This window comes from Schistocerca americana, chromosome 1, assembly GCF_021461395.2.
Source record: "Schistocerca americana isolate TAMUIC-IGC-003095 chromosome 1, iqSchAmer2.1, whole genome shotgun sequence".
Classification (NCBI taxonomy): Eukaryota; Metazoa; Arthropoda; class Insecta; order Orthoptera; family Acrididae; genus Schistocerca; species Schistocerca americana.
Window position 1 is genome coordinate 276062651 of NC_060119.1, and position 22429 is coordinate 276085079.

The following is a 22429-nucleotide window of genomic DNA, read 5'->3' on the forward strand; positions in this document are numbered from 1 at the left end:
GAAAATGTACCGTTTGGATGAAAAATAAGTTTGAATATCGGATCGCTTTCTCCGTAGGAACATCAGGTTGGTTATAAGAGGGCGCCGTCGTCACTCCCTGTTATAATTATGAAGCATACCATTTCGAAGGTATTTTCCCGAATACATAGAAATGAATTTTTTTCGATATTACACTGTAGGCACAGTAGACTTTTTTATTTCCGTTTCTAATAGAAAGTTCGCAAAATGAAGAGAGGCAAAACCGGCTTCGTCGGCTAGTAAATAAATGTGTTGAGCGATCTGAAAGGCTTCATTCAGAAAATAGCTACAATAGCACACTCGTTTAGAAACTGTATTTCCTTTATTAATAAACAGCGAAAATGTTACAGCTGTGTCGGGTCAATACAGATTACTTCTTCAGATGCCTTCATGGGACTGACGCAGCTGCAACATTTCCGCATCAACATTACCGGCCTTTTACCACTAGGCCACGTTGTCTGGGCCCCCTTAGCGTCGTCGTGGAGTGCTGTGGCGCGCTGATTTCAGTGTGTACCAGCACTGCAGATACGTACCTGCAAGCAAAACAAAAATAAAACAAAAAAGCCATTACCTAACTGCTCTTTTCCGAGGTGATAATTAAATTATGTGGACAGTTTGTTCCTGTTCGCCGGCCGGGGTGGCCGAGCGGTTCTAGGTGCTACAGTCTGGAACGCGCGACCGCTACGGTCGCAGGTTCGAATCCTGCCTCGGGCATCGATGTGTGTGATGTCTTCAGGTTAGTCAGGTTTAAGTAGTTCTAAGTTCTAGGGGGCTGATGACCTCAGAAGTTACGTCCCATAGTGCTCAGAGCCATTTGAACCCTTTGTTCCTGTTCCACCAGCACATTTTGAACCTGCTACTTCTAGGTGAAGCGAAACTGGTGAATGACACTGACTCGACGGCCTCACATGATCGCTCACGAATCTGTCAACGTTCATTTAAAAAAAAAGGCATCTGACAACTAATTATGCATTTAAGCCAATTTTTGTCGCACGCAGATGGACACCAAGCCTAGCCAGGAAACTCTGACAAACTTTGCTCTCACTGATTCTGTTCAGAAAAATTCCGACAGTCAACCAGTTACCGTGTGCAAACGGGAGACATGATTTTAGATAGGTACATTAAATTAGGTTTTTACGAAAAAGTGAAGCACCAAAATTCAAGCGGGTGGTGGTTTATTTCGATAAAATGTGGATTAACGTACATCTTCTAGCAGCATAACTAGATTAGAATCGTGCTATGGAGGTTTGAGGTGCATGATAGTGAGCTGACATAGAAGTATCGGCCTACAAATTCGTCTTATCGGAACACATCACGGACACATCGGTGATGCTATCGGCCGCCACCTCTGCATCCACAAACCACGGGTCCGTATTTTCCGGGAATTGCGCTACCTGTGCGTAAACATCTGGTACCACATACGTCGGTATATTCTACCAAGGAATTTTAGAATCCGTGCCACGCGGAACTGCTATTGTATTGCATTCCAAAGGTGAACAAACGAGCTATTAATGAAGTGGTCAGAGGTCTTTAACACATTAGTGAGTATCCGACATCGTGATATGACGTTCTCTAGAATGACTGCGAACTTTTCGAAGCCGAGTAATTGTTCATGGCGAACTGACCGGTAAAACAAATGGTCGCGAGCTACTCAGGACCGTAACTGCTGCCTTCCACAAAACACATGAGCGCTACGAGATGGAGCACGATAGCAGTGTGTAATGCGGCTAGCCGCGTGACGGTGCTCTTACAAGGAGATAAGAGTTCGAACCTTAAGAGATCTCTCCGATAACTTACGATTTTACTGCATTTCATTGATCTCGTAGCCGGTGATTGTATCCACCTCTTTGCAGTAGGTTTGATACCGTAGCAGCCAGTGTGAGCAATGCCATCACTGCTGCCGTTCGTCTGTTGCTGTCCCTTCGAGCATCTTCTGTACCAGCCGGTCCACGTGCCGTCTGCGGGCCTCGAGAGCCAGACGAGAGACGGCGGAGGGTGCTCTGCGCGTGCTGCGGGCTGCGTAATTATTCCTGACACGGCGCTCTCGCGGCCAGCCATGCGTGAACCGCCGCCTGTGCCACGTACGTGTGCGTCGCAATTAACGTCTACACGCACTCTCATCTCCTGGAGCGCCGCCGTCGGCGGAAACTCTGAGGGCGCCTCTCCGAGGTGCGAGACCGTGAGTTCGCCTCAAGGCGTGTGCCGCCGGCTAGAGGCAGTTCGCGGCGCCTTGTTACGAGTTTACACTACCTCTCCTTTGTCTCTTCTGACAACGTGAGCCGGGCCTTGCGATGTTATTTAATGACTCCTGCGACGATATGGGATGTACAACCGTTGCATAGCTTCTTTTTCCTGGCTTCGTCCCCTGCGTGCACGTGATCGGCATTTTATTCTGGATTTGGCAACACGGTGAAGGTACAACAGTCATGGGGAAACCTCTTAATATCGCATCGGACCTCCTTTTACTCGACGTATTGTAGCAACTCGACTTGGCGTGGAGTCAACAAGTCGTTGGAACTTTCCTGTCTCTATAGCCGTCCACAATTCCGAAAGTGTTGCCGGTGCAGGATTTTCTGCATGAAATGAGCTCTCGATTATGTCCCATAAAAGTTCGTTGGAATTCATGTCTCTCAATGTATCCAGAATGTTCTTGAAGGCAGTCGCGAACCATTGTGGCCCCTGTGACATGGCGCATTGTCATCCATAAAAATTCCGCCATTGTTTGGCAATATGAAGTCAGTGAATGGTTGGAAATAGGTAATTGTGAGATCATTTGGGCCAGTGCACCCACTCCATTCCATGTGAATATAGCTCTCACCATTATAGTGACACCTCCAGCTTTCACAGTGTATGTTGACAACTTGGATCTGCGAACGTGCGGTCTGCGACACACTTGAATCCTACCATCCGCTCTTACCAACTGAAATCGGGAGTCATGTGACCATGTCATGGTTTTCCAGTCGTCTTGACTTCCACCGATGTGGCCACGGGCCCAGGAAAGGAGCTACAGGCGATGTCGTGGTGTAATCAAAGGCTCTCGCGTCGGTCGTCGGCTGCTATAGCCCATTAACGCAAAATTTCGCCTCACTGTCCTTTCGTCGCACGTCCCATACTAACCTCTGAGGCTATTTCACGCAGTGCTGCTTGTCTGTAGCACTGACAACTCTAAGTAAACGCCTTTGCTCTTGGTCGTTAGTGAAGGCTGTCGACCACTGCGTTGTCCATGGTGAGAGGTGATGCCCGAAATTTGGCATTCCCGGCACACTCTCGAAATGGAATTTCCCATGCGTCTCAAGTACCATCCCGTAGTCAAAGTATGTCAATTCTCGTCGTGCGGCGATGATAACGCCGGACACCTTTTCATATGGGTCGCACGACTATAAATTACAGTTCCGCCAGCCCTTTTATACCTTGTGTACGCGATACTGCCATGTCATGACTTTCGTCACCACAGTGTGTGTAAGGGATCCGTGATCCCACAAGTATAGATGCTGGTATCCGACGCCAAGGTCGATAGTAGACAGGGGTCGATTGTCGAGCACTGCAGGAGGCAGTGAGTCTAGTGTTGAGTGCGCAGTAGTACTGGAGAGTGTCGAGTGAGAAGTAGTGCTGGAGAGACGGGCAAGAATGGTGGTCGAGTAAATTCACCGGAGTATGACGAGTGAGCGCGCCCCGCTGATCGTCGTGGGGTGGACCCTCATCGATGCCGATTCTGGAATGATATGAAACCAAAAGTGACAAGTGCCGAATTACGTGTTTCGCGTCAACCGCGTCGGCCAGCAACAACCACGGATTGCAGTGAGGATTGTTGTGAGTGTTGACCATCATCATCATCATCATCATCATCATCATCATCATCATCATCATCATCATCGCGTGTGACGAAGTACCTAAAATCAATAATTAATAATAGACATAACCGTAATTAAATGTGTAAGGCGAAGGTTGCAACTGCCTCAGAAGTTGAGAATTAGTAGAAAATATACAGTTTGTACATCACAACCTTTGTGGTCTTTAATAATAGACAAACTTTCAATCATTCCACTATTCAGTCTCAGAACAGCCGCACTCGATTGAAATACCCCCGAAACCACAGCAGAAAAACCGATAGCCTTTCATGCATTTAGCACAGGGTCATATAACCATAATAATTAACTGTTTGGCGGCTTCAATAAATTACACAAAATCCAGTAAAGGAATTTAAACAGTGGTGTTTCATGTGTTAGTGGTAGACGGTGGCCTTCCTACCGCCACCCATTCCCTCCCACCCTCCTTACCCCTGGGACGGAATTTGTGTCCCCCATGTGTCTACGTCTAGTGTTACTCGTCTCAAAGTGTGAGAACGTTTTCCAGATGTTTGTGAATCGTCTGACCGAGGTGGGCCCATGTGTACCAGCTCGGTAAAAATCGTAACCAGCCTGGCCGGCACACCAACTCTCGTCAAACCGCCGGGCGGGTCACAGTCTTTCAATAACTGTTTTGGGTAAGTCATTGTTACCGTTCGAACTTGAACGTTCAGGCTGCACTAACCTCTCCGAAACACCGTACAAGAAATGAATCGCTCCCCACCAGACATCTCTCTAATTCCTTCTAACACCGCCTCTAACCCTGATACGCCAAGGTACGCCACATCCAAATCTCATATAGTTACCGTATGGCGAGGATGCCAGCCAGCACGGGTTTTGAAAACACTGATCATGTGAAACCCAGCTCGCAGCTTTCTCACGTGACTTCCTGAAAGCCATGGATCGAGGCAGTCAGGTAGGTGGGGTATTTCTCGATTTCTGAAAACCGTTTGACCAGGTACCACAACTACATGGCGTGGATACCAAGTGATATTCGTGAATGGATGAATCATTGAGAGAAATAGACGTAACTTCGGGTGTGCCAGAGGGAGGTGTGATGGGTCCCGTACTGTTCACGTTGTTTATGAAAGACGTGGCGGACAGTATTAATAGTAAACTCAGACTCTTCGCAGATGATACGGTTACCTACAGTGAAGTAGAGTCTGAACAAAGCTCCACAAATTTTGAGTCAAATCTTGATAAGATTTCAAAGTATACAACGTCATTCACTGTATGATTATAGGCATGGGTTAATACGGTAACTCCTTTCTCCCATTGTGTCGCAGGTCCATATCTATCCATCTCAAATCGCTGATGCCATATAAACGAGTGTCTGTCACACACCACTGCACTGTCTTGTCTTAGTTGAGTTGACGAGTGTCACATAAAAAGCCTGGTACCAGTTCTACACCAAGTACAGCGCTCCAGAGCGATCACTGTGCTGTTTTAAGTGGGTGACATACTTTCTACGGTGAGCTAATTTTGCCCTTTGTCTACCGACACTACGATGACTGAACTTGTAATTCATGGAAGTCCGTGACAGTCTGTCTTGGGTCTTTTTTTTCTAAGTGGTTCGATATGTTGCATTTGCAATATTTAGTTTTATTTTCTAAATCATATCTCCATGTCCAGATAAAAGTTTTCAGAATGCGTCGGTGCAACAAAATGTCGAGTATTCGCAAGGTGTCCGCATAATTTTGGTTCAAATGGCGCAAATGGCTCTGAGCACTATGGGACTTAACTTCTGAGGTCATCAGTCCCCTACAACATAGAACTACTTAAACCTAACCAACCTAAGGACATCACACACATCCATGCCCGAGGCAGGATTCGAACCTGCTACCGTAGCAGTCGCGCGGTTCCAGACTGTAGCGCCTGGAACCGCTCGGCCACTCCAGCCAGCTTCAGGTAGACAGTCCATAAGAAAAGACAGAGTATGCTTTGAATATTTGCTAGAACAAAGGGTCCAGAAAGAATGTCAATGATGTTCATTTTCAACTTCTCTACTTCTAGTCCATTAAATTTCGGGCATGCGCGGCTGCATGCCCGAGATTTAATGGAGAATGCCAATAATGTTTGAAAGTTTTCAAGCTTAAAGGGGGAGGAGAGAGAGATGTTGGCAAACTGAGGAACATAACAAATAGTAAATGGTCTAAAACGGAAAATGGATGATGATGATGAGGAGGAGGAGGAGGAGGAGGAGGAGGAAGAGGAGAAAACTTGCTGAATGGATACAAATTTCTTTGCAAAATGGCCTGCGCTGTACTGAGACACGCTCGTAGTCATTAGGCGGCAGGTGGTTATTGTGTGGAAACATAGTTCAGCGAATTTGTTTTTTGTGAACAGATTTAATCTCAGTTCGAGCTGTTTGCGGAGCTTTATGTTGGTATAGGGTATAGTACACCCATGGTTCGAACTTTCCAGCTGCACGGGGAAAAATATGAGGTGCCTAGAACGCTAGTCACGACCGTGAATGAATGAGTCGCCAGATGTAATACTTTGTGCTTCGTTTCAGTTTTGATGGAATGGGTATCCCAGAACATAAAGTGCGACAACACGGGCTGCCCATACATGTGTATGTTAGCTTCGTTAGCTTTCATGAGAACAATACGTGTAAACTGAGGCGGGGAGACCGTAGAGCGCTGGTTGAGTGTCGGACTCAGTACGGTCCTAAGTACTTCTAGTTTGGAAGATGATCTTGCCGTGGCCTCTGGCCCGGTAAGACGAATCTCTCTTCAAATCTCAAGGTGGTACTGATGTAGCCAGCATACTTCTGCTACGTTTTACGCAGAGAATGTTAGTTATTCGTATCTAAATGCACATGTATTAGTTTTAGTCCCTGTAAACCCTCGATACTTTAAAGAATCCAACGCCCATGAGTAAAACAGCTTCAAACTTCTGATTACTTTACAAATGAGTTAATGAGACAAATATTTGAAGTTAGGTAAGCGAGAAAAAGTTTAGAACAGGTTCGAAGTCCCCATATCTCATTCTCAAATATTGGATGAGTGTGGTGTGGGTAATTTACGCGACCTGAGTTACACTGCCTCACAACATACACAGTGTCTAACTGTAATACTTACCTTACTGCATTTCGCCTTTAACATAGATTATGCCTCTTAACGATTAGATTATTATAGCATTTTCAGTTTTTAAATTCGGTCAATAATTAAGCGAAATACTGCAAATCAAATTTTTGTTGGCCCTGGAAGCCGTTACATGCAACGTGGACCGTGGCCCATGAACAGGGCTAGCTGTTTACTAATATGGATATTTTTACGAACTACTATTTCGTTAACTTTTGTATACTGACAAGAATTTTCGATTCAGAATATTTTTAAGCTTGGCCATCAGGTTCAATTTTTATGAACTCTGTAAATGTTCTATGACGTCAACAGTCTGTGTCCGATGATGATAATATGTCGACGAGGACATACTTCTGTGCTAACCCGTGCCTCAAGAACTTAGCACTTTTAATTGATTCGTCTATCATTTACTGACGTGACGTGAAAGGCAGGATGTTTTTAAAATATCAATAAATGCGTATAAAATTGGTCTTAACAGCATTAGATTTACATACAATTACGGTTCCATAATCACTGGATAATTTCACATTTACATATTCCGAGTTCCTGCTCTGAGGATGCCGACCGACGTCCTTGTCATCGCCTGCCGTTGGCGTCTTTCGAATGCGGCCTGGTCGTCAGCTCTCCAGACCAGCCACTTCACTTCAAGTAGCACTTCAAGACGCATCACGAGGCGGAATGACTAGTGTCTATGTTGACACAACAGTGTACACAACTTGTGCGAGCTACTGCATTGTGGAATGACATTCAAATAAAATTAACAAAATTCACGGATACGCGTCGCTGACGCGCAATTAAAGTCCTTATATAAAAACTGAAGTCGTAACTTAGAAATGAACGTGGACATAAAGAGCTGCTAAAAATTACAGAGGGATTTTTATTATAGCGTTTTACGTTTAATTCACTGCCTGGGTTTTGCTGAAACTAGCCACAATAGCTACCATGAAGTCTGTATTATCTGCTCAAGCAGGGCCTGTGCAAAACAGCGGGTAAGGGGCATAGGCAGAAAAATAAGATTGGGGGCTTTGTTCCATCACTGTTCAGCAAAGGTTGACATCTGCCTTGCGCTTAATCAGAATGAAAACGCAGTACTCCGAGAGAAACCGCTTAGTCTCCCACGAACAGCATGATAATCGGACAACTCTCGTTACCCAAAAGAATCCACCTGCTTAACAGCCCACTAGAATATCCGCGCAATGTAAAACAGCAGCGACTCAGCTTGGCATGGATTCGACAAGTCCTTGGTAGGTAGCAGGAGATATGTGGCAGAGTGTTTCCATTGGGTTTGGTGACCAAGACACCAAACTGAGTTCACGATCATGCTCCACAAACCACTGCAGAACGATTTTGGCCTTGTTACACGGACACTTATCCTGTTGAAAGATCCTTTCAAATACAAAGGAATGAAGGTAGTCCGCAATTATGTTCACGTAGTACACTCCTGTCATGGTGCCCCCGGTTACTACCTCAGGTCCCATGGACGCTCAGGCGCATGTCCCTCGTGGAATAATACGGCCACCACCAGCCTAAGTCCGCGGTGCGGTGCAAGTTTTGGCAGTCGTTCCCCTGACAGCCTGTCTGAACACGACCATCGACTAGGTGACACGTTTACACGGTCCAACCTCGATTAACCCTAAGTCCACTACGTTGTAACTGACGATGTTTGGGTCAATATTAGTCATCGACGTTATGAATGAATCTGGCAAAAGTTGCAATTTATCGGAATCATTTCTACTAGACTGGTTCACGAGTTCGCAGCGTTTTTATTTTGCATGCTGGTATTGCAGCTGCTAGGATTTTATATGTCGCTTATCATTTTTGTTTGTAGACCACTGTTGCTATTTACGTTTACACATAGTCATTTTGTAATTTGCAAATAGTGAGTGGATCTGTGACGTTAGAAAATGGAGTGCCCAGTGGAGAAATCAGAACATTTTTAACATATACTTCAGTTTGAGTTCAGTTGAGGAGTGACAGTATTAGAGGTAGCCAGAAACATTTGCACCGAGTATGGGGTAATGCTATTGGACAGATCACGGCAAAGAAAATGGTTTTGTCGTTTTAAGGAAGATCGTTTTGACATTAGTAGCTCTTCACATTCAGGAAAACCTGAGGGGTTTGGAGGAATCGTTTAAACGCATTAATCCACAATGATCCACGAGAGTGTACTGGAGAACTGGCAAATGTGATGAGCTTTGAACATTCCACCATCGTGCGACATTTTCATGCAATAGGGAAGATTCAAAAATCGGGTGTGTGGGTACTACATGCTCTACACCAAAATCACAAAAATCAGCTGGTGGCCATTTGTGTACCTCTGCTTGCTCGTCATCAATTGGCTCATGAACAACACGGACCACTCCTATCCTGTGTAAGGCAAATGCCGGGATGGTTGCTTTGAAAATGCACGGCCGATTTCCTTCCCCATCCTTCCCTAATCCGAGTCTCTAATGATCTAGTTGTCGACAGGACGTTAAACACTAATCTCCTCCTCCTCCTATGAAGTATAGTTGCTGGTGACGAGAAATGACGTCTTTATGCTAACCTACGGAAAAGAAAGGAATGGTTGAGTCGAGACAAAGCAACTGCCTGTACAAAGGGCTGTGAGCACCCACAAACGATAATCTTAACCATCTAGTGGAAAAACGGCGGTGTGGTGTACTACGAATTGCTACCCCGAGGTTAATCATCACTGCTGACATTTATGGTCAACAAGTGAGATCCAAGAGAAGAACAACGAACTGCGTGAACTGATGCTACTCTACGATACCTCCTGCCCGCATTCTGCTAGATTGGCAAAAAACAGTACACAAAGAGTTGGGTTGGGAAGTCGTTCTGCACCCATCTTATTCACCTACCCTGCGCCGTAAGATTTTCCACTCATCCGCTCAGTATCGAACAACCTTCGAGGCACTTCCTGTCCGGATGAAAACGCACTTCCAACATGGGCTCGAAGAGTTCTTCGCCTTAAAACCCCTTGGTTTCTACAGTCGCAGAATCGACCCGTTACCCCAACGTTGGCAGACTGTTGCAAATAATGAAGGGGAATAAATTACTGATGACCAAAGTCTCGGAGTATGAGACATCATCATCATCAAAGTATCTGCTATGTTTATCTGTTGCGTTTAGTAAACTTATGGAAAACCCCAACGAACTTGTGCAACAAACCAATTGAAATGAATGAAATGTATACTCCGGATCATAGGGAAAATGTTGGTGGAAGGGAGGCGGGAGGGGTTGGAGGGCGCTGAGCCGTAGTTGTGTCCGGCTCTTCGAAAAGCGCGCCAGGCGTAGTGCTTTCGCTTCGCGTCTAGTGTTTGCGGTGGCGCTTTCGGTTTGGCGCGCTGTTTGGATCGCTACCGCCCTCTGGCGGGAGGTGGAGCAAGTGTACGGTCGCGTGACGATCGGGAAGTACGTACTGGGCGGTGACCGAGGGAGGTGGTGGCGCGAGCGGGGAGCTGCTGTTTGGGGCCGTCAACTGCTCGCTACGTGCTTTGGCAGACCTCTTGGCTGTCAGGGGCTAAGTCTACCTTACCCACATGTACGTGGCTTATGAAGCTTAGAAGCCGTGGTGCAGAAGATCAGCGCTTGGGACCGTAGGTTTTCTTATCGGCCGTTGAAACCACCGGCAGCGGTTGGCCCTGACGAGCATAAGGAAGTGCAACGTGTTCCTGGCGCTGTGGTGCATTTTTCAAGTTCGAGCGAAGTGTATAAGTTTCTTCACTACTGGTTTGTTGGGGACTTCCCACCACAGTTTTCGTTTGCCTGTCCGCGGTAATGTGGGAATTGCTTCTTGGTCGGTCCATTTCTTTCACACCCGTGATTGGGTGATTTATGGTCGGTGTCGTGTGTCTCTGTGGTTCAGAGTCTCTACAGGCACCGCCCTCAATACATCTTCTGGTTTTGGGTAACTCGGGGAGATGGTGGCTTGTAATACAAGTTTTGGGACTGATCTGCTGTGGCCATGTATACCACCAGTAACTATTCCGACTGTTGTGATCTGGGCCCCTTTAGACGTGTCACTCCCACACCGAGCTAAGGAAAATTTTTTTGGGAACTGCCTTTAATGTGACGGTTTGTGTGCTAGCTTATTCACATCTATCTTGTAACAACTGTCAGGTGGTGTAATATAAGTTATTTAATTGGCAAGAGACAACTATTTTAACTTTAGTAGAAACTACTTATTTTAAGGAATATATATATATATATATATATATATATATATATATATATATATGATAAGTTTAAAATATTATTGGGAAGTTGTTAACGTCATACCTTTCAATCTCCTTTTCAGAAAGAAAATTTGTCAGCTATTGGAAATTGTTTTGAATTTTTTTTTTATGCCAGACTTAAAAATGTATTATTGAGAAAGTCTTTAAAATAAAAAGGTATCTTTAGCACTGTGTGTTATTTCACCAGCACCTCCTGGCCCCTACTTGCATGATAACGTTTTGGAATAACATGTGTACTTGAGTTGTTGTTTGTGAACCGCCCTAAATGATGGTTCAGGCGCAAGAGCTGCTTTTGCCCCACCTCCCGGACGCTCATTCAGTGGCCCTACAACTGTAGAAATCCAAGTCTGTGGCGGGTAGGAGCCTCCCTTTCATTCCACGCTACCCGGGGCGTTAGGCTGCAAAGCTGTCGGCCTACGGCTGCGCGGAAGGTTGTGCATAACGCAGGAGATCCGTGAAATCCCTGTCGCCGCGGGCGCTGCCGCTAAACGGATTCTGTGTCGCAGGGCACGGCAGCGCCGGGGCTCTGTTTGTTCTGCTCTGCCCCCGGCGGATAATTCATTTAGAGTCCCGCGCCGCACCGTGCTGCCACCTGTACACCGGCGCCGCTAACTTCATCTCGCGGGACGTCGCTAGTCCGTCTCCACAAGCCCGCGGCGCGGCGGTGAGAACGAATCTGCTGCAGTCGCTTGCGCTCCTGCGGCGTTTCTTCAGCGTCGCTCTCATTAGGGAGCCGTTCCCCGTACCCTAGCATCGAACCGCACCTGCTCACAAGGTTCCGCACCGTCGTCGCAGAATCTGCTGAACCAGCCTAGTGGAAAACTCACTGATTTCGAAACTGTAACGTTGGAGGAAAGAGCGAATCTAGATCTACGTATGTACTCCGCAAACAAGAGCACAGTGCATTGCACAAACTACACCGTAACAGTATCGTCAATCTTCTTTCTGTTCTACAGGGTGTTACAAAAAGGTACGGCCAAACTTTCAGGAAACATTCCTCACACACAAAGAAAGAAAATATGTTATGTGGACATGTGTCCGGAAACGCTTACTTTCCATGTTAGAGCTCATTTTATTACTTCTTTTCAAATCACATTAATCATGGAATGGAAACACACAGCAACAGAACCTACCAGCGTGACTTCAAACACTTTGTTACAGGAAATGTTCAAAATGTCCTCCGTTAGCGAGGATACATGCATCCGCCCTCCGTCGCATGGAATCCCTGATGCGCTGATGCAGCCCTGGAGAATGGCGTATCACAGCCGTCCACAATACGAGCACGAAGAGTCTCTACATTTGGTATCGGGGTTGCGTAGACAAGAGCTTTCAAATGCCCCCATAAATGAAAGTCAAGAAGGTTGAGGTCAGGAGAGCGTGGAGGCCATCGAATTGGTCCGCCTCCACCAATCCATCAGTCACCGAATCTGTTGTTGAGAAGCGTACGAACACTTCGACAAATGCGCAGGAGCTCCATCGTGCATGAAGCACATGTTGTGTCGTACTTGTAAAGGCACATGTTGTAGCAGCACAGGTAGAGTATCCCGTATGAAATCATGATAACGTGCTCCATTGAGCGTAGGTGGAAGAACATGGGGCCCAATCAAGACATCACCAACAATGCCTGCCCAAACGTTCACAGAAAATCTGTGTTGATGACGTGATTGCACAACTGCGTGCGGATTCTCGTCAGCCCACACATGTTGATTGTGAAAATTTACAATTTGATCACGTTGGGATGAAGCCTCATCCGTAAAGAGAACATTTGCACTGAAATGAGGATTGACACACTGTTGGATGAACCATTCGCAGAAGTGTATCCGCGGAGGCCAATCAGCTGCTGATAGTGCCTGCAACGCTGTACATGGTACAGAAACAACTGGTTCTCCCGTAGCACTCTCCATACAGTGACGTGGTCAACGTTACCTTGTACAGCAGCAACTTTTCTCTGACGCTGACGTTAGGGTTATCGTCAACTGCACGAAGAATTGCCTCGTCCATTGCAGGTGTCCTCGTCGTTCTAGGTCTTCCCCAGTCTCGAGTCATAGGCTGGAATGTTCCGTGCTCCCTAAGACGCCGATCAATTGCTTCGAACGTCTTCCTGTCGGGACACCTTCGTTCTGGAAATCCGTCTCGATACAAACGTACCGCGCCACGGCTATTGCCCCGTGCTAATCCATACATCAAATGGGCATCTGCCAGCTCCGCATTTGTAAACATTGCACTGACTGCAAAACCACGTTCGTGATGAACACTAACCTGTTGATGCTACATACTGATGTGCTTGATGCTAGTACTGTAGAGCAATGGGTCGCATGTCAACCCAAGCACCAAAGTCAACATTACCTTCCTCAAATTGGGCCAACTGGCGGTGAATCGAGGAAGTACAGTACATACTGACGAAACTAAAATGAGCTCTAACATGGAAATTAAGCGTTTCCGGACACATGTCCACATAACATCTTTTCTTTATTTGTGTGTTTGTGTGTGAGGAATGTTTCCTGAAAGTTTGGCCGTACCTTTTTGTAACACCCTGTATTTGCGTACCTTGTGAGGGGAAAAAGGACTATCTATACGCCGCTGTACGCAAAGCATGATGCAGAGGTTTCCCAACAAGGTGCAGTTTCAGCCTCGTTGCACAATGCTCTGCGTAACTAAAGTAATATCCGGCGTTCCCCAAGGAAGTGTTATAGGCCCTCTATTGATCCTGATCTATATTAACGACGTAAGAGAGAATATGAGTGGCCGTCTTAGATTGTTTGCAGATGATGCTGTCATTTACCGTCTTGTAAAGTCGTCAGATGATCAGAGCGACTTGCAAAATGATTTAGATAAGATATCTATATGGTGTGAAAAGTGGCAATTGACCCTGAATAAAGAAAAGTGTGAAGTTCTTCACATGAGTACTAAAAGAAATCAGCCAAATTTCGATTACGCGATAAGTCAAACAAATCTGAAGGCTGTAAATTCAACTAAATACTTAGGGATTACAATTACAAAAAGCCTAAATTGGAACGATCACATACATAATATTGTGGGTAGAGCAAACCAAAGGCTGCGATTCATTGGCAGAACACTTTGAAGGTGCAACAGGTCTGCTAAAGAGACTGCTCACATCACGCTTGTCCGCCCTATTCTGAAGTATTGCTTTGCGGTGTGGGATCCACATCAAGTGGGACTGACGGATGACATCGAAAAAGTACAAAGAAGGGAGCTCGTTTTGTATTATCGCGAAATAGGGGAGATAGCGCCACAGACATGATACGTGAATTGGAGTGGCAATCATTAAAACAAAGGCGTTTTTCGTTGCGACGGGATCTTCTCATGAAATTTCAATCACCATTTTTCTCCTCCGACTGCGAAAACATTCTGTTGGCACCCACCCACATAGGGAGAAATGATCATCGCAGTAAAATAAGAGAAATCCGGGCTCGCACAGAAAAATTTAAGAGCTCGTTTTTTCCGCGTGCCGTTCGAGAGTGGAACAGTAGAGAGACAGCTTGGAGGTGGTTCATTGAACCCTTTGCAAGGCACTTTATTGTGAATAGCAGAGTAATCACGTAGATGTACATGAAAGACACGCTAGGTGAAGTGAATTACCACATTAACTACTCGCTGGAGGGCATGGGAGCGCGTTGCCAGATATCTCCCAATATCTGGATGTCGCATGGCGTGAGGTAAAGCCTGACTTTAGCGCCAGATGACGCCGCCACCGCAACACGAGACAGTAAAAGCAAAGAGAAAAAACCGTTTCTGCCTATCGGCGAGCAGTTACGGTGCACTGTAGTGGTCTTCATTACGACATGGACCAGACAGAACACCTGGAAGACTTTTCACGGGGAAGCATTATTGGGAAACGGGAAGGAGGACGAAGTCTGAGTGTAGCCCAGGAGTTTGGTATTGCTCACAGCATTGTTTCACGTGCATGAGAAACGTTCCGAATGACAGGAATTGCTGTCCGAAGAACAGGAGGTGGTCGACGACGGTCAGCTACAGCAGCAGATGTCCGCTACTTCGTACGACAGGCAAGAACGGACCCACATCCAACAACGGCTGCAGTTGTAACCACATTTAAGAGGACTCCAAGGCATGCAGTCTCGCGCTCCACAGTTGCACGGGGCTGGCCTCACTGCACGATGACAAGTACGTTGTGTTCCGTCGACAACTGCACATCGGCGTCACCGCTTGCGATGGTGCGAAGACAATGGCGACTGGGCTAACGAGAAGCGGTGCTCGGGTGAGAGCTGACTCGATGTGAGTAATGACGCTGCACGCACCCTCATATGGCCAACTGTGGCAACAGGTAATGCACCCAGGAAAACTGTCGAACATGGTCGTTTTGGTAGGCCTCCTGTTAGGATGTGGAGAGGTATAATGTTGCCTGGGTGTACTGACTGATGCGTCCTGCTAAACCTGCAGGACAGGACAAGTAGTAGGAATTGTGGAAGGGGGGCAGAATGAGCGGCTGTCAGATGCACTTCAAACATAACACTTTATTTACTTGTCCAAACATTACAGCTTAACTTCTAGGCTGGACTATCGACTGAAAACGTCTAATTCTAAAACGGCTGAAGGCCCATGAATTAAATGCAACTGCATTGATTTTTTTATTTTTTTGTTTTTTTTTGTTTTTTTGTTAGAGGCAGCAGGCTCTAGGCTTTAACCAACATAGTATTTAAGCCCAATCGATATAAGACTTGACTCTTCAGATAGATTAAGTTTTTAAAAGCGGCTGAAGGGCCATAAATTTAAAACAACATAACTACAATAGCTTTTCAACAGGCAGAAGACCCAAGCTTTATGACCAATAAGAAATCTTACTTCAAAACGGCTGAAGGCCTTTGTTTGGGAAAAAACTGCAACCAATTTTCCAAGGTAGAAGGCCCAAAGCTTTTAACCTTAAATAGTATTTAAGCCCAAGTGATGTAAGACTTGATAAGTAAGAATCCAAAATTTTAAAGCGGCTTAAGTCCCCATCATTTCAAAATCAAGACAACTACAATAAATTTTCATCATGCAGAAGGCCTAAAGATTATCTTGAAAGAACGTAATACTTGATAAGTAAGATCCTTAAAACTTAAAGCGGCTAAATGTCGATGCTTTTAAAAACAATACACTAGAATAAATTTTCAACAGGCAGAAAGCCTTTGATTTTAAAAACACAATTACAAGCATAGAAATTCAAACCATCGGCTATGAGCCATTGAAAACACACAATTAAACGACAATAAGAAAGGCAGTATAGGCAACGGTGCTCAGAAGTTTCCAGGGGAGTTGGTCTGGCCTTGAAATCTTACCGTTCGCTTAGGTGAGACAAGAACTCGGCCCAACTATAATCGATCCGCTGGCAGCACAACCAACAGACAGTCAGGGACCCACCGACAGGACGACCTTCTAACCACCGACCAGTATATGAGGATCCAAAGCCAAAACGTTATAGACACAGCCGCTCACAACGAAATATACATTAAGCTGTCAATAACTACACACCATGTTGGACACTGCCTGAATTTATGTCAGCAACCAGGGCAGGTAACCGGAACACTAACGGCCACAAGGCAGAAAAATCCGTTGGTGCACTTGAATTTCAAATCGACAATTAATTCCACCACACGGGGGATAAATCTTCACCAACTCGAACACTCCCTGTTGCTCCCAGGAATACCACCAACATCGAACCACCAACCAACGGAACAACGTCAACAGACGTGGCTTCGGCAATTAAATCACCACTCAACTTTCATGTCCTGGGTCGGTGAACCACGAACCTCGCAGCACTTTGAACAGCTCCCACATGCTCCGACACTACGTAGAGACTGCCAGCAGGCCCGGCCGACTGCGCTGCACGGAGACTTGCTTGCTGATCCGCTTCAAGCGACCAACTGGCTGCACACTGCCCAGCCGCAACTATAAGCACCAGACCAAAGATGGTATACGGTGCAAATACCGATACAGACCGCTGCTGCCACACGTACGAGGGCAGTTCAATAAGTAATGCAACACATTTTTTTGCTCGGCCAATTTTGGTTGAAAAAACCGGAAATTTCTTGTGGAATATTTTCAAACATTCCTGCTTCGTCTCGTATAGTTTCATTGACTTCCGACAGGTGGCAGCGCTGTACGGAGCTGTTAAAATGGCGTCTGTAACGGATGTGCGTTGCAAACAACGGGCAGTGATCGAGTTTCTTTTGGCGGAAAACCAGGGCATCTCAGATACTCATAGGCGCTTGCAGAATGTCTACGGTGATCTGCCAGTGGACAAAAGCACGGCGAGTCGTTGGGCAAAGCGTGTGTCATCATCGCCGCAAGGCCAAGCAAGACTGTCTGATCTCCCGCGTGCGGGCCGGCCGTGCACAGCTGTGACTCCTGCAATGGCGGAGCGTGCGAACACACTCGTTCGAGATGATCGACGGATCACCATCAAACAACTCAGCGCTCAACTTGACATCTCTGTTGGTAGTGCTGTCACAATTGTTCACCAGTTGGGATATTCAAAGGTTTGTTCCCGCTGGGTCCCTCGTTGTCTAACCGAACACCATAAAGAGCAAAGAAGAACCATCTGTGCGGAATTGCTTGCTCGTCATGTGGCTGAGGGTGACAATTTCTTGTCAAAGATTGATACAGGCGATGGAACATGGGTTCATCACTTCGAACCTGAAACAAAACGGCAATCAATGGAGTGGCGCCACACCCACTCCCCTACCAAGAAAAAGTTTAAAGCCATACCCTCAGCCGGTAAAGTCATGGTTACAGTCTTCTGGGACGCTGAAGGGGTTATTCTGTTCGATGTCCTTCCCCATGGTCAAACGATCAACTCTGAAGTGTATTGTGCTACTCTTCAGAAATTGAAGAAACGACTTCAGTGTGTTCGTAGGCACAAAAATCTGAACGAACTTCTCCTTCTTCATGACAACGCAAGACCTCACACAAGTCTTCGCACCCGAGAGGAGCTCACAAAACTTCAGTGGACTGTTCTTCCTCATGCACACTACAGCCCCGATCTCGCACCGTCGGATTTCCATATGTTTGGCCCAATGAAGGACGCAATCCGTGGGAGGCACTACGCGGATGATGAAGAAGTTATTGATGCAGTACGACGTTGGCTCCGACATCGACCAGTGGAATGATACTGTGCAGGCATACAGGCCCTCATTTCAAGGTGGCATAAGGCCGTAGCATTGAATGGAGATTACGTTGAAAAATAGTGTTGTGTAGCTAAAAGATTGGGGAATAACCTGGTGTATTTCAATGCTGAATAAAACAACCCCTGTTTCAGAAAAAAATGTGTTGCATTACTTATTGAACTGCCCTTGTAGAAAGAGGAGGAACCACGGCACAACCGCAGTAACTGTGGGAAATCAAACGCAGAGGAACAGCCAAGTTTTAAAGCAACGCATAAGCCGGTGTCAGCACGGCTCACTGACCTCAGAAGCTTTCAACACAAAACAGCTGTCAACGTTGTTGTGTCACTGTGCTCATTACCTGCGTGCGTATTTTCAGAGGTGCATTTGGTCCTGAGCACGACGCACGACCTCTTCGAACAGCGCAGGTGGAGCTCTTAGAACGAGAGGATATTTGGTGAATGGACTGGCCTGCAGTTGTCATACACGCTGGTGGAGGAATGGGACTCCCTACCGCAAGAACTCCTTACAAACGTTGTTCGCAGTATGGGAGCATGTTGCAGAGCAAGCACTGACGTCCATGGTGATGACACACCGCAGTAAGAAACATGTGCCGCCTCTTGAACGAGGTGCGACAATAAAGTAATAAGACTGATTTTCTTTGTAAGATGTGGCAACCCTGCAGGCTTGCATAGGCACAATATCTTTGACCTTGGTCTATAAGCTGCTTCTAGTCCAAGCGGCACATCGATGCAACTGCTCCGTAGTGAGTTATGGTGTAATAAGTTAACACGTGTTTGTGTCTCTCGTCACGGAAATGGAACCACGTAATATTGCGCAACGGTATGCCATTTCTTTTTGCGTTACATTGGGTGAAAACGCGACGACAATTTACGCTAAGCTTCAGAATGCTTTTGGAGAGCAGCTTACGTCAGGAGTTCCAAGTTTATCGTTGGCATAAAATGTTTAGTGAAGGCAGAACGAATGTTGAAGATGAAGACCGCAGTGGACGACTATCAACCTCACGGACGGATGTCAACTTGGCCAGGGTGCGTGAATTTGTACGATACGATCGAAGATTATCCGTGAAAATGATTGCAGAAGAACTGAAGATCTTGGTATGAGAAAGATCTGTGCAAAAATCGTCCCCAAAAATCTCGCACCACAACGGCGAGAAACAATGAAAAATGTGGCAGCCGATCTGTTAGAGCAAGCGGAAATCAATCCAGAATTGTTGAGCCGTGTTATCACTGGTGATGATAGTTGGTTTTTTCAGTACGATCCAGAGACAAAACGCCAATGTTCGCAATGGTGCTCAAAGGGATCACCCAGACCAACAAAAGCTCGAATGTCAAAGTCAAAAGTGAAATGCATGCTTGTGTGCTTCTTTGATTCCCAGGGAACTGTTCATAAAGACTGGGTGCCTCCTGGACAAACAGTTAACCAATATTGCTACAAAGAAATTTTAGAAAGATTTCATAAAAGAGTTCTTCATGTCCGTGCCAACATTGCTGATAATTGCATCACGATGATGCGCCATCCCATACTACTCTGTCAGTACAGCAATTTTTAGCCTCAAAACAAATTTCAGTTCTACCACAGCCACCTTATTCACCAAATATCGCTCTGTGCGACTTTTTTCTATCTCCAAGAGTCAAAATGACGGTCAAGGGACACCATTATCAAACAACACAAGATGTCCAAAAAGCTGGGACGAGGGTCTTGGAGGATATTATAGAAGATGAGTTCCAAAAATGTTACCATCAATGGCAGAAGCGCTGGATAAAGTGTGTGCAATCACAAGGGAACTACTTCGAAGGAAACAACACTAAACTTGACGAAAACGGTAAGCAACATTTTTTTCTCATCAGTCTCATGACTTTATTGTGGCACCTATTATGTCCAAGAGACCAAGCAACATTTTTTTCTCATCAGTCTCATGACTTTATTGTGGCACCTATTATGTCCAAGAGACCATCTTAAATCGCGGTGACTTCAGTCTAACTATTGTCGTTCAATAAAAGTGACATTTCTGTTCGCCCGACTGCGTATTTACTTCAGTTTCTACACTTTACTGTAGAACTTGTTTCTATGCATGGTCCAAGTTTCATCGAGCTCTTTTCCTTGGCGCTAACACATCACGCGAAAGTTACTTTCGTCCTTATGTTTTGCACACGACTGTATCTCGTATACAGCACAAGCGAAGCGAATCCACCTACTGCTGGAAAATTACGGCCTAGTATTTGGGACACTACCGGGCTATTTATGTAATTCTTAAAAACTGGAACAGTAACAGGCATTCTGTTACTACGAATATTGCCTCTTTGCAAGTGGTAACAATGGCTGCCAATAAAACACGCTGTCTCATTTGGGGAACAAGCGTTGCTTTAATATCGCGGCCGAAGAAAAAGTTATGGTTAGAAAATAAACTGCGATTTTTCTTCACATACAAACTACTCCCTTGCGGCTCAGTAAACGAAGTCACACACATTCTTTAACATATGTTTCTGAAACTTCTTGCGAACTGATTTTCCCCTTTTTCGTATTACATGTGTGCTTTGTTGTATCTGTTTCTCGTTTCATTATGCACTCCAATTGGCCGTTTCAGTAGCAATTTGACACGTGGCGTTATAATACAAAAAACGAGTGTGAAATTGTTTGTTATATAACGCCACGTGTCACTAACTCCCACAAGAGTGTCATTCCGTACGAAATAGCGAGACGTGAAGCTGTAACCCTGAAAGTTTATCGTATGTTTACACAAGTGACTGCTGGAGTGGATAACTAGACATAAAACAGTTCCAGTACAGCACAGATAATAGGGAATAATAGACAGTGTCAATGCTTTGAAAATAGGGGTGCAATACGCGCGTGACTGACAATGTTTTTTTGAAAATCGGAATGGCTGGAATGACTATGATGTCAGCTGAAATAAGTAATGATATTCCAAAATACCAGCTATTATTTTCCGTCCTGTCAGTTGCCGAAAACCTGGTCTCTCTAAAGTTAACCGCTTGTGCAACACTGGACATCAATGTTACATAGTATACCTTGTATGAACAACTGAATAGCACCCACGTGGGAATTTATAAATAAATTAATGCGGCTTCTACGTGCAGCTTTTAGCACACAATGATTCGTCAGTTTCCGCGGCACATTCCAACGCTGTGTGTGCGAGAGCGTCATACAAAATCATTCACTGAATCGCAGAAGCCGATGAAATGTCTTGCAGGAATGCCGTTGGCCTTCTTTCTCAGTCTTTTACTCTGATACTGTTTGTCTGTGGGAGACCACGTGAAATTAACGTTCATTAAACGAAAGGAAGTAATTTATCCATCGTAATGGTGGTTGACCTCTGTGGCTGTGAAATAATTTAGTGGAAGTAATGCAGTTCCAGACAATACAGTTTTATTTATGCCAAGAAGCGTTTCAGGTTTTCACCTGTCTTCAATTCGCGTAATACATTTGTGACTTCTTAAACTTCATTTTCAACGCTGCAGCCGCCTTCCATTTGGCAACTTGTAGATAGTAACTTGAATGCGCAAAAGCGTCTTGGCACAAATGCATCTGTATAAAAAGTTTGTTCAAGAACGAAAGGAAATACGCGGTGTTCAAAAAGTCTCTCCGCAGTGCCGTATGATTGTTAGCCGCGCGTGCCGTATGATTGTTCGCCTGCCTGGGTTACTTCCCTTCAAGTGGTCTCTCCCAACGTTCCACTGTTTATCTCAGCCAGCGTCAGTAGTATCGTTGGTGTGTGTCGTTACGTGTTGACGTGAACGTTTAAGTTTTGCTCCTTTGTTCGTTTGTTTCGTTTTCGTCGCTTTTAAAATGCTAACCATTGAAGAACGTGTGTTTTTAGTCGAACAAGTGTTCAAAGCTAGTGGAAATACTCAATTTCAGTTCGTCAAACATTTAATTCAGTTTTCCCGGAGACACTCCCACAACGCGACACTGTGCGAGATTTGATTAACAAATTTCGAAGTACGGGTTCAGTGACAGATGCACCGAGAAGTGGTCGTCCTAGCGTTTTTTCTGAGGATAAACTACTCGATATTTCCGATAAAATGTCCTTGAGTCCGAACAAGTCAGTAAGAAAACTCAACCAGGAAATCGATGTTAGGGTA

General features: G+C 45.5%; 1 protein-coding gene across 1 annotated transcript in view; it reads right to left on the reverse strand.

Moving 5' to 3' along the window:
- Positions 1 to 317: 317 nt before the first annotated feature.
- The window catches only part of LOC124622103, a 548933-nt gene continuing 526821 nt past the window's right edge, over positions 318 to 22429 (reverse strand). The window contains exon 2 of the transcript XR_006980597.1: positions 318 to 551. The gene's annotated coding sequence lies outside the window, so the exon portion shown is untranslated. The remainder of the gene's footprint in view (positions 552 to 22429) is intronic.